The sequence below is a fragment of the Hemiscyllium ocellatum genome, chromosome 1 (assembly GCF_020745735.1).
Source record: "Hemiscyllium ocellatum isolate sHemOce1 chromosome 1, sHemOce1.pat.X.cur, whole genome shotgun sequence".
Lineage (NCBI taxonomy): Eukaryota > Metazoa > Chordata > Chondrichthyes > Orectolobiformes > Hemiscylliidae > Hemiscyllium > Hemiscyllium ocellatum.
This window is the reverse complement of record NC_083401.1, coordinates 163,973,871-163,986,663: the sequence shown is the minus strand read 5'-3', so window position 1 is coordinate 163,986,663 and position 12,793 is coordinate 163,973,871.

Below are 12,793 nucleotides of genomic sequence, written 5' to 3'. Positions count from 1 at the left end.
GACCAGGAAGGAGGCGCTCTGTCGGAGTCTGCGCAGAACTGCTGGAGAGGGAATCGCGCAGGAAGGTTCACTAATGGGTAAAAACAATGACTGCAGATGCTGCAAACCAGGGTCTAGGTTAGAGTGGTGCTGGAAAAGCACAGCAGGTCAGGCAGCATCCAAGCTGCAGCAAAATCGACATTTCGGGCAAACCCTGCAACCACACGATGAAGGAACAGCGCTCCGAAAGCTAGTGCTTCCAAATAAATCTGTTGGATTATAACCTGGCGTTGGTGCGAGTTTTAACTTTGCACAACACTCCTTCGTTAGTTTGCACTTTCAAATAAACCTGTTGGACTATAACTTGGCGTTGGTGTGAGTTTTAACTTTGCACAACCCTCCTTCGTTAGTTTGCACTTTCAAATAAACCTGTTGGACTATAACTTGGCGTTGGTGTGAGTTTTAACTTTGCACAACCCTCCTTCGTTAGTTTGCACTTTCAAATAAACCTGTTGGACTATAACTTGGCGTTGGTGTGAGTTTTAACTTTGCACAACCCTCCTTCGTTAGTTTGCACTTTCAAATAAACCTGTTGGACTATAACCTGGTGTTGCCAGGTTATTAACTTTGTCCACCCTAGTCCAGCACCGACACCTTCACATCATAGATAAAACCTGTCTTAGTGGAGTCTTGTTTCAATAAAGGGCGAAGATTAGAAATAGAATGAGAAATGGCCCTTAGACAGTAGAGCAGTCCATTCAGGTACACTCAGTTTCAACAACTTAAGTATTTAGACAACTGTCCCTCCTGTGCATAGCATTCCAAAGCCATTGGTTCCATTCTCCCTCCTCTCCCGATCCAGTGTCTCAAGTTCACAATAGTGCAAATCTATCTGCTCCTGAGCTAAGATTCCAAATCGAGTTCCAGTTCTAACTTGAACAGTCATTCCTCATCACTGAAATTCCTCATTTGTAATAACACCCTGGTAAACCTTCCCTGTATCCTTTATAAGTTGCTTCCCATTTAATTAAATGGTGCCACGGGTGCTCCATTGTAATTTATGAAACTGTGAATATTCTCATGGAATGAAGAAATGACTGACATGAGGGCAACGTATTGTCCACAGCGGTTTACAGGGTCTGAGTGTGCCAACATGCTTGAAAGCCCTGCTGAGGTCAACGAAGTCAACATTGAATGGTTCACTCTGATCATGACACTACTCCTGTAACTGCTGAAGTGAGAACATCATATGAACGTTTGATCTACCAACTCTGAAACCATACCTGAGATTTCAGAAAGAGGTTTGATGCCAGGGTCTGCAATTTGGTCAGAGTGGGCTATTAACACAGTACTTAACAAAAAAAAACCTTGGTAATTGGTATCACTGTAATCCCTTTTGTTTTTGTAAACAGGTTTTAGCATCATGCATATTTTGAGGTGCAAATTTTGTAGCAGAGACACAAGAGGTAATAAAGTTAGAAATCACACAACACTATGTTATAGACCAACAGTTGGACCACTCACAACCAAACGTAACAGAACTGCAGATCTTAGATCTGATCTGTTCATTGTGGGCTCATTTAGCCCAATCACTTGCTGCTTATGCTGTTTGACATGCAAGTAGTCATAGAGTCCTACAGCACAGAGACAGGCCCTTTGGCCCAAACTGGTCCACACCAGCCAAAATGTCCATCAAAGTTGATCCCATCTCCTTGCACTTGGGTCATATCCTTCTAACCCTTTCTTCTCCATATATTTATCCAAATGTCATTTAAGTGTTGTTAATGTACCCTCCTCAACCACTTCTGCTGTCAGCTCATTCCACATGCAAACCACCCTCTGTGTAAAAAACGTCCTGCTTGGTAACTTCACTCAGTTGGCACTTTATTTTTAGATATGCCGGTGCTGCCCCTGACATAACCTCCTGCAACCCTCCTGTGAACCTGGCCTGGTGCTAATGATAAAGTGTCCAAATCATGACAAGAGTTAATGGCGATGTTGCAGCAATGTTGGTTTTTCACTTCAGATAATTTCAGGAGGGCTCAGTGGTTAGCACTGGTGCTTCACAGCATCAGGGTCTCAGGTTTGATTCCAGCTCGGGCAACTGTCTGTGTGGAGTTTGCACATTCTCCCCGTGTCTGTGTGGGTTTCCTCCCACAGTCCAAAGATGCGCAGGTCAGGTGAATTGGCCATGCTAAATTGCCCCATAATGCTAAGTCCACCGTTTCCATATATTTGCTAGGTTTGGGTAATCATCTGTCTTTGTCTTCAAGGAGGCTGATTAGCTTGCTGCTGGGCCTATTGCTTTCTTGATTTCTTCAAGCATTCATCTTGGCATTCCTGGATTTAGCAGCCAATTGTAAATACTTTTAATCAATCTTATCCCCCCAGCACACATCACCTCAGAAAGGTATCATCTCTTATAAGAGGAGTGAATTCTTATAATTCAAGGTGCAAGGGAATCAGTTTGATGCATGAGATTGTACAATGTATTTGCGCTTTGTTACCTATAGTTGCCACTTTAAGGGTTCCCTGTGATTACTTCTGCTTCACAGAGATTAATATCTTCAATCTGCAATGATCAATGATGTGTCAGATTGCTTATGACTAGCATTTGTATCCCACACATTTGAACCCTGCATGCATTTCACATGCATGGTGCCATGACTACAAATAACCTTAACCTGTAATGCAAAAGTGCCTGATTAATGTAATTCCCCCTTTAAGGGCCTCACATTACTCACAAGTAAAGCCCATGCGCTCAGTCAGAAAAAAGACTCACCAATTTGGCTCATTCCAGGTGTGCTTGCAGCCATTTCAATTTGCAGTGGCATTTATGTGTTGCACGAATTTGGAAGACTAAACAGGTCCCACTTGGCACAGTGAGTCTCAAGTTCAGCATGGTAATCAAGGCCCCTGCCCCAAATGTACATGTCCCTTTTCTCCAGGAACTGCCTGGTTAGCCCATCAGTACTAATCCTCTACATCTTCCCACATACTAATTGGAATTACGTCTTAGTTTCTCAGCATTACATTCTCCATTCCAGACCTATTTGATGATTTAGTTAGACCAGAACACATAGGAGCCGAAATTAGGCCATTCGGCCCATCGAGTCTGCTCCGCCATTCGATCATGGCTGATAGGTTTTTCAAGAGCTGAAAATGTGTTGCTGGAAAAGCGCAGCAGGTCAGGCAGCATCCAAGTAGCAGGAGAATCAACGTTTCAGGCATGAGCCCTTCTTCTGGCTCATGCCTGAAACATCAATTGTCCTGCTCCTTGGATGCTGCCTGACCTACTGCACTTTTCCAGCAACACATTTTCAGCTCTGATCTCCAGCATCTGCAGTCCTTACTTTCTCCTGATAGGTTTTTCAACCCAATTTTCCTGCTTTCTCCCTGTAACCTTTGATCCATTTGACAATCAAGAACTTGTCTATCTCTGTTTTAAATATACTCAATGAGATGGTCTCCCCAGCCTTCTGTGGCAATGAATTTCACAGATTCACTACTCTCTGACTAAAGACGTTTCTCTTTGTCTGTGTTTTAAAGGGACTCCCCTTTACTTTAAGGCTGTGCTGTTGAGTCCTCATCTCCCCTGCCAATGAAAACATCTTATCAACGTCCACCCTGTCCAGGCCATTCAGTATTCCGTAAGTTTCAGTCAGATCCTCCCCTCATTCTTCTAAACTCTATCAAGTATAGTCCCAGAGTCCTCAAAAGTTCCTCATATGTTAAGCCTTTCGTTCCTGGGACCATTTCTCGTGAACCTCCTCTGGATCCCCTCAGGGACAATGCATCCTTCCTAATGTATGGGGCCCAAAATTGCTCCTAATACTCTAAATGTGGTCTGACCAGAGCCTTGTAAAGCCTCAGAAGTACATCCCTGTTTTTATATTCTAGTCCTCTTGAGATGGATGACAACATTGTATTTGCCTTCCTAACTACTGACACAATCTGCAAGTTTACCTTAAGAGAAACCTGGACTTGGGCTCCCAAGTCCTATGCACTTCAGATTTCTGAATTTTCTCCCCTTTTAGAAAATAATCCATGCCTCCATTCTTTCTCCCAAAGTGTATGACCTTACACTTTCCCATGTTATATTTCATCTGCCACATCTTTGTCCACTCTCCTAAACTGTCTAAATCTTACTGCAGCCTCCCTACCTCCTCAATGCTACCTGCCCCTCTACCTGTATCACCTGGAAACATAGCCAGAATGCCCTCACTTCTTTCATCTAGATTATTAATGTACAAGGTGGAAAGTTGTGGTCCCAACACTGACCCTTGTGTAACACCATTAGTCACCGGCTGCCATCCTTAGAAGAACCCTTTTATCTCACTCTCGATCTTCTGCCAGACAGCCAATCTTCTGTCCATGCTAGAACCTTGCCTCTAACACCCTGGGCCCTTATCTTACTCAGCAGCCTCCTGACAAAGGCCTTCTGGAAGTCCAGATAGACAACATCCATTGGCTCTCCTTGGTCTAACCTGCTTGTTACCTCCTCAAAGAATCTAACAGATTTGCCAGGCATGAACTCCCCTTGATGAAACCATGCTGACTTTACCCTATTTTACCATGCACTTCCCAAGTATTCAGAGATTTCATCCTTCACAATGGACTCCAAAATCTTACCAACGACTGAGGTCAGGTTAAGCAGCCTAGACTTCTATCCTCCACCATGCTGCCCTGTTGAAGCCATGATGGTGTTATCCATCAACAAATATCCCTGTCGCAGTATCCCATGTTCTTCCAAATACATTGTAATTTCCTCTCCCATATTTTGAATTTCCCCCTTTCACAGTTCTTGTTCCCTCTGCATCCCATCTTGCTGCCTTCATTCCCATGAATTGAGTACAAGCACAGCACTGTCTCCTGATAACTCTCTTTCACCTTCACGGAGCTAACACCCAGGATTGAATGTGACCTACCCTGGACCAAATGTGGCCCAGACCAAGATCAACGTAAAGTCACAACTGATGTGTAACCAGACCCATGACTGCCCTGTGTGCAGTTCCCTGACTGATGTAGCATAAATCCTCTGACTTTTTGCACTGAACCCGCATGACTGACTGTGTGGCCCATCCCTGGGCTGTAGTGATACAGATCCCTGAACGTGGCTGATTGTGTCCAAGCCCTTGGACTGAGATCAGAATATGCCCCGACTATAGTGGGATCCCCTCACCGATGACAGCCTCCATTGACTTGTCATTTGAAACACGGTGTGTGCTGTGAACATGGCTGACACATGCTACAGGTTCGACATAGATATAAAAAGTACAACATGTCCACCAATTGACTGATCACTGCTGACAAACATGACGAGCTGTCTGGCTTCATGACTGTACAAAGCAGCATGCAAGACATAAGTAACGTTGAGCCTTTAAGCTCTGGCTGAGAAGTCAAAGCACAGATAAGCAAAGCAAGGCAAGGCAAGACAGGGAAACGCTTGAGACTTCAGCATTAAAATAAGTATGAAGTGAGTGAGCACTAAGGCAATGAAGGAGTAGTCCTGAGTTACAGTCAGGTTGGATTAATGTGATGGGTGCCTATCCCTACACATAAAGTGACCTTGCAGCACCATGCCAATGACAGATGGCGGTGCACTCCAAAGTGCAGCAATGTGGTGCAGATCCATGTAGCAAGTGGATTGGAAACGTTCCATGATAATGCAGAGAGGATCCTACAGGTTGGATACCACAGCCTGTGGCATTCAGTCACTGGCTATGTAGCGTGAATGCTATATTAGCATTTGGTGTCCAGTATGGAGTGTCAGAGGAGCAACTGATGAGCTCAAGTCCACCCGGTAACAGCAGTGACTTTTTATGTTGGATACAGTCACAGTCTGGATTCTACCTGAGAGGTGGGGCATGAAAAACTGCATATTAATGAGGTGAGATTAGGTAATAATGACACGTTAATGTATGCTAATACATGCAAAGAGGTCTCTCCTCTCACAACACAAATCTCATCTCATCATTCAACACGCTAGGAAAATGGGGCTTTTTGCTCAACAGCAATTGAACTGCTCTGTTTTGTGAGGATTCAGTGAGATCCTAGGAACTGTGAGAGATCAAGCCCCACTGATGAAAATCCAACCAACTCGGTGAGATTAAAATCCAGTGATACTAGTTTGGTGAAGTTGTTGTGGACCAGGCCAGACACTCCCCCTCAAAATATTTTAGGAATGTAGATGCGACCTTAGCATTTTCTTATTTTAGAGGCAGATGTGAAGTGGGTATTCCAGGTGTGATGCAGCTGGCCAAATCACTCAGCTTTAAACAAAACAGAATTCATTTAAACACTATGGTTGAAACAAGGAAAAAATAAGCAGAAGTTTGAAGAACTTAATTATTGGAAGATTTAACCAACGAGGTACAGGAACTATTACTAATTAACTGCTCTAGCACAGTAACATCCCACAAACACATCCCTAGGCAAAAAGGTGAATTCAAATCCAGATTACTACAGTCAGGAGGGTACAACATCCAAAGAGATTTCAGAAGAAGGTCAGAAAAGTTCTTTACTGAAGCGTGCAACTCAGCTGGACTCACACATCTTGTGACAGCTACAGCTAAAACAAACAATTCCTGGGATTGACTTGGTTTCACTGTATGCTCCAACACACATATATCACGTTGACTCTAAGTGTGCAAACATTCACTACTACATTCTCTTTCACTCCATTTATTCCTGACATTTTTCTTCCACATCTTGACAACACGTCAGCAATTATGTCTTCTTGTCCTGCCAGGTGTATAATTTTCAAGTTGAATGACTGCAATAATAAGCTCCATCTAAACAATCTGGAATTTTTGTCCTTAACTTCCTCCAAAAACTTTAATGGATCACAATCAATACACAGAAGAACCCTGATTATCTGGACAAGATGGGCGGACACTACTTCATTTGGATAATTGATTATTCGAATAATCTGTTTTATCTTAAACAAGGGAAACCATGCTGATCTACCGGAGAATTTGTTTAAATCAATAATTTTAATGTATAGAGCACACGAGGAAGCAGATTTCACATGATGAACAAAATGAACAATTTTTTTAAAATGCAGCAGTGACAAGGTTACCCCATGGGAGACTGGTTAGCAAGGTTAGATCTCATGGAATACTGGGAGAACTAGCGATTTGGATACAGAACTGGCTCAAAGGTAGGAGACAGAAGGTAGTGGTGGAGGGTTGGTTTTTTAGACTGGAGGCCTGTGACCAGTGGAGTGCCACAAGGATAGGTGGTGAGTCCTCTACTTTTTGTCATTTACATAAATGATTTGGATGCGAGCATAAGAGGTACAGTTAGTAAGTTTGCAGATGACACCAAAATTGGAGGTGTAGTGGACAGCGAAGAGGGTTACCTCAGATTACAATAGGATCTTGATCAGATGGGCCAATGAGCTGAGAAGTGGCAGATGGAGATAAATGTGTGGTGCTGCATTTTGGGAAAGCAATCTTAGCAGGACTTATACACTTAATGGTAAGGTCCTAGGTAGTGTTGCTGAACAAAGAGACCTTGGAGTGCAGGTTCATAGCTCCTTAAAAATGGAGTCGCAGGTAGATAGGATAGTGAAGAAGGCATTAGGTATGCTTTCCTTTATTGGTCAGAGTATTGAGTACAGGAGTTGGGAAGTCATGTTGCGGCTGTACAGGACATTGGTTAGGCCACTGTTGGAATATTGCATGCAATTCTGGTCTCCTTCCTATCGGAAAGGTGTTGTGAAACTGGAAAGGATTCAGAAAAGATTTACAAGGATGTTGCCAGGGTTGGAGGATTTACGCTATAGGGAGAGGTTGAACAGGCTGGGGCTGTTTTCCCTGGAGCGGAGGCGGAGGGGTGACCTTATAGAGGTTTACAAAATTATGAGGGCATGGATAGGGTAAATAGGCAAAGTCTTTTCCCTGGGGTCAGGGAATCCAGAATCGTGGGCATAGGTTTAGGGTGAGAGGGGAAAGATATAAAAGAGACCTAACTGAGGGGCAAATTTTTCACACAGAGGGTGGTAAGAGTATGGAATGAGCTGCCAGAGGAAGTGGTGGAGGCTGGTACAATTGCAACATTTAAGAGGCATTTGGTTGGGTATATGAATAGGAAGGGTTTGGAGGGATATGGGCCGGGCGCTGGCAGGTGGGACTAGATTGGGTTGGGATATCTGGTCGGCATGACGGGTTGGACCGAAGGGTCTGTTTCCATGCTGTACATCTCTATGACTCTAGTTAACATTTGGCAAGGAGTAGTGAAGACAGCACTGAGCAAGGTCCCGAACAGCTTCTATGATCGTGAGAGCATTTGTCAGTTTCCAGGAACTCAACCTCACGATAGAAAGACAGAAGTACCGCTTCGCGCATTCATATATGTTCTCAGCCACTTTTTTCATTAATGGCCCAATAAAGTGACGGGAATACTATAAAACACTTACTTTTGCAAAGGGCTGACAGCCCTTACATAAAAAATATCCAGTCGCTGATGCTTGAGTTCCTTGCGTTTCTTTGTTTTTGCCAGCATTTTCACATCTTCTTCAGTACAGGCAATCCGAATACACTTACTTCTTTGACGTAACATTTTTGTGGGACCTTGAAATCTTCTTTGGATAATCTGAAATTGAGATAATCAATATTTGAGATTCCTCTGTATGTGATTGACTCAGACACATGGCTGGCAATACAAATGTTGAAATGTTGTAATGTCAACAACAAGCTCAAGGTCTCCTTCTCAATTGTAGAATGTTCCTGTTGACGAATATTCAATTTCCTGGATAAATATCCAACAGGTCTTTCTGTCTTCTCATCATCTTCTTGTAAGAGTACACCACATCACTCACATCAAAAGCCAGCTTGAATGGCTTTGTGTAATTAGGTTTGGCTAATACTGGGGAAGTGGTAAACACAGCTTTCAAGCTATCAAACGCCTTCGGACATTCCTCCATTTACTGAAAATTTCTGCACTTCTTCATTAATTTAGTGAGTGGACCAGCAACACTTTTAAAATTTGGCACCCATTTCCAATAAAACCCACTCAATCCCAGGAATTGTAGTACTGATCTCTTCGTCGATGGTATGAGAAACTTCCCAATAACCATTGTTTTCATATTCCATGGCGCCATCTGTCCATGTCAATAACATGGCCCAAGAACATGACTTGGGCTTTTGCGAATTCACTGTTAGCCAGGTTTATCATCAAGCCTGCCTCCTGAAGGTGATTGAATAATTCGATAGTGCTGCAAATATTCCTTCCATGAGTAACTAAAAGTCACAAAGTCATTGATGTATACCACCCAGTTGAGTAATCCAGAAATAACTTGCTTGGTTAGCTCTGAAATGTGGTTGCCACATTTTTCATACTGAATAGCATGACCTTAAATTGATACAGTCATAACACATTTGGTGTTTATGAAAACCAAAATTGTCTTTGCTTTTTCATATAAAAGTACCTGCCAATGAGTAAGTCCAACATAAGTTGCTTATCCCACCTTCTCAATATAGTCTTCCAAACGTGGAATTGGATATGAATCAGACTGCAACTTCATTGACTTTGCAATAGTCGACAAGTAATCATTGGATACCATCTGGTTTTGGCACCATTACTATGGGTGACTCCAGTCACTGCAACTCACTTTGATTATGTTGTCTTGGAGCATGTGTTCAATCTCTTTCTGAACCTGTGCCAACTTTAGAGGGTTGTTGTTTTATTGGAACAGCATTTCCTATACCTACATCATGCATAATTAGATTAGAACTTCCCAGATAATTCCCAAATCTTTCCCAATGCAATAACAACACTTTCAGGTCATTTCGATTTTCCTCTGGAAGGTAACTCAATAATTTATCCCAATTTTTGAGAACTTCCTCATTGTCCAATCTAATTTGAGCAACGCCCAAGTCAGAATCCTTTGATCTTGGATCTTCACTCTTAGCCAGGTTCATCACCAAGCCTGCCTCCTAAAGTCAATTTCCAATAGTGCTGCAAATATTCCTTCCATGTGTGACTAAAAATCACCAGGCCATCGATGTATACCACACAATTGGATAATCCAGAAATGACTTTATTGGTTGGTCTCTGAAATGTATTTGGTGCAATTTTCATACTGTAACCAGTAACACATTCTCCTTTTGCTTTCCTTCCCGATCAAAATACCACTTGAGTATATTCACATGACACAATCTGTGAGATTTCTTCCTATCTAGAGTCCTGTCAAATAGTTCACCTAGCTCCATCTCTTTTCAAATTTGAAAAGACTCATTAATTTTGTTTTTAAAGGTTCACTTATCACTGGAAGTAACACGAACATTTGATCTCCGTCAGCAAAATTGCGAGCTTTTGATTTTTTGTCTGCTTCCTCTTCCATCATATACTGTGGTATTTTTAAATGCTGTCTAGCCAACTCCCCTGCTCTATTTAATTATTCCCTAAAATTTGACACGTCATCCAAATATGCGGTCCCTGAATTCTGACTCACTAATGTGTCCTTTATTAATTTCAGTGGTCCTCTCATCTCATGCCCAAAAACAAATTCAAATGGACTGGATTTGATCGATTCATTTGGTACATCTCCAATGTACAAACTGAATTCCTTTATCCCAATTGTCTGGATTGGCTTGACTATAAGCCCTTAACATGGTCTTTAAGGTTTGATGCCAACTTTCTAACAATCCTTATGATTCGAATGGTATGCAGTGGATTTGAATTGTTTTCTTCCTAAGCTGTCCACAACTCCTTTGAGCCTTGGTCTACTTGTAACTCTGTGAGTAATCCATATCTAGTGAAAAATTTGAGTAACTCTTCTACAATCCTTTTCGCTGTGATGTTGTGTAATGGAATAGCCTGTGGAAATCTAAAGGGCGCATCCATTATAGTCAATAAACACTGATTCCCACTTTTTGTTTTCAGGAGGGGGTCTTACGCAATCAATTAAGACCCTTGTAAAATGTTCTTCAAATGGAGGTATGGGTATTAAAAGTGTTGATTTTATTACTGCCTGAGGTTTTTCAATTACCTGTCAAGTATGACATTTCTGGCAAAATCCAACTACATCCTTATGCAGTCCAGGCCAGTAAAAATGTTTTATATTTTAGCTTAAGTTTTTCTTACCCCTAAATGACCTTCTACTGATAATTCATGTGCTACCTGCAACATGTCCTTTCTATAATCCACTGGCAATACAACTTGATTAACTTCTACCCATTTCTCACCTGCCTGATGGTCTCCATTTCCACATCAAGACATCATTTTTAAGATAGTAACATTCTGGAATACAGATTCTTCTTCTGTGTATGCGTTTTAAGACCATAAGACATAGGAGTGGAAGTAAGGCCATTTGGCCCATTGAGTCCACTCCGCCATTCAATCATGGCTGATGGGCATTTCAACTCCACTTACCCGCATTCTCCCCGTAGCCCTTAATTCCTCGAGACAACAAGAATCTATTGATCTCTGCCTTGAAGACATTTAGCGTCCCGGCCTCCACTGCACTCCGTGGCAATGAATTCCACAGGCCCACCACCCTCTTGCTGAAGAAATGTCTCCGCATTTCTGTTCTGAATTGACCCTCTCTAATTCTAAGGCTGTGTCCACGGGTCCTAGTCTCCTCGCCTAATGGAAACAATTTCCTAGCGTCCACCCTTTCCAAGCCATGTATTATCTTGTACGTTTCTATTAAGTCTCCCCTTAATCTTCTAAACTCCAATGAATACAATCCCAGGATCCTCAGCCATTCCTCGTATGTTAGACTACCATTCCAGGGATCAACCGTGTGACTCTCCGCTGGACACGTTCCAGTGCCAGTATGTCCTTTCTGAGGTGTGGGGACCAAAACTGGACACAGTACTCCAAATGGGGCCTAACCAGAGCTTTATAAAGTCTCAGTAGCACATCTCTGCTTTTATATTCCAACCCTCTTGAGATAAGTGACAACATTGCATTCGCTTTCTTAATCACGGACTCAACCTGCATGTTTACCTTTAGAGAATCCTCGACTAGCACTCCCAGATCCCTTTGTACTTTGGCTTTACTAATTTTCTCACCATTTAGAAAGTAGTCTATGTTTTTATTCTTTTTGCCAAAGTGCAAGACCTCACATTTGCTCACATTGAATTCCATCAGCCATTTCCTGGACCACTCTCCCAAACTGTCTAGATCCTTCTGTAGCCTCCCCACTTCCTCAGTACTACCTGCCTGTCCACCTAACTTCGTATCATCTGCAAACTTCGCTAGAATGCCCCCAGTCCCTTCATCCAGATCATTAATATATAATGCAAACAGCTATGGCCCCAACACTGAACCCTGCGGGACACCGCTTGTCACCAGCTGCCATTCCGAAAAAGAACCTTTTATCCCAACTCTCTGCCTTCTGTCAGACAGCCAATCCTCAATCCATCCCAGTAGCTCACCTCGAACACCATGGGCCCTCACCTTGCTCAGCAGCCTCCCGTGTGGCACCTTATCAAAGGCCTTTTGGAAGTCTAGATAGACCACATCCACTGGGTTTCCCTGGTCTAACCTACTTGTCACCTCTTCAAAGAATTCCAACAGGTTTGTCAGGCACGACCTCCCCTTACTAAATCCATGTTGACTTGTTCTAATCAGACTCTGCTTTTCTAAGAATTTAGAAACATCATCCTTTGATTCTTTGATTTCTCTTCTTGTTTCAACTGGTGACTTTGTGCCCTTGTTATCACGGTCATGAAAAACCCCAGGGTATGCGACTTGTAATACCTCAGTTTCCTGATTCTCCATTAGCTTTTCAACCACAGTAGGCAGCACTTCTGTTTGTGATCCAGCTATATCATTACCAAGAACAAACTGTATTCCTGGA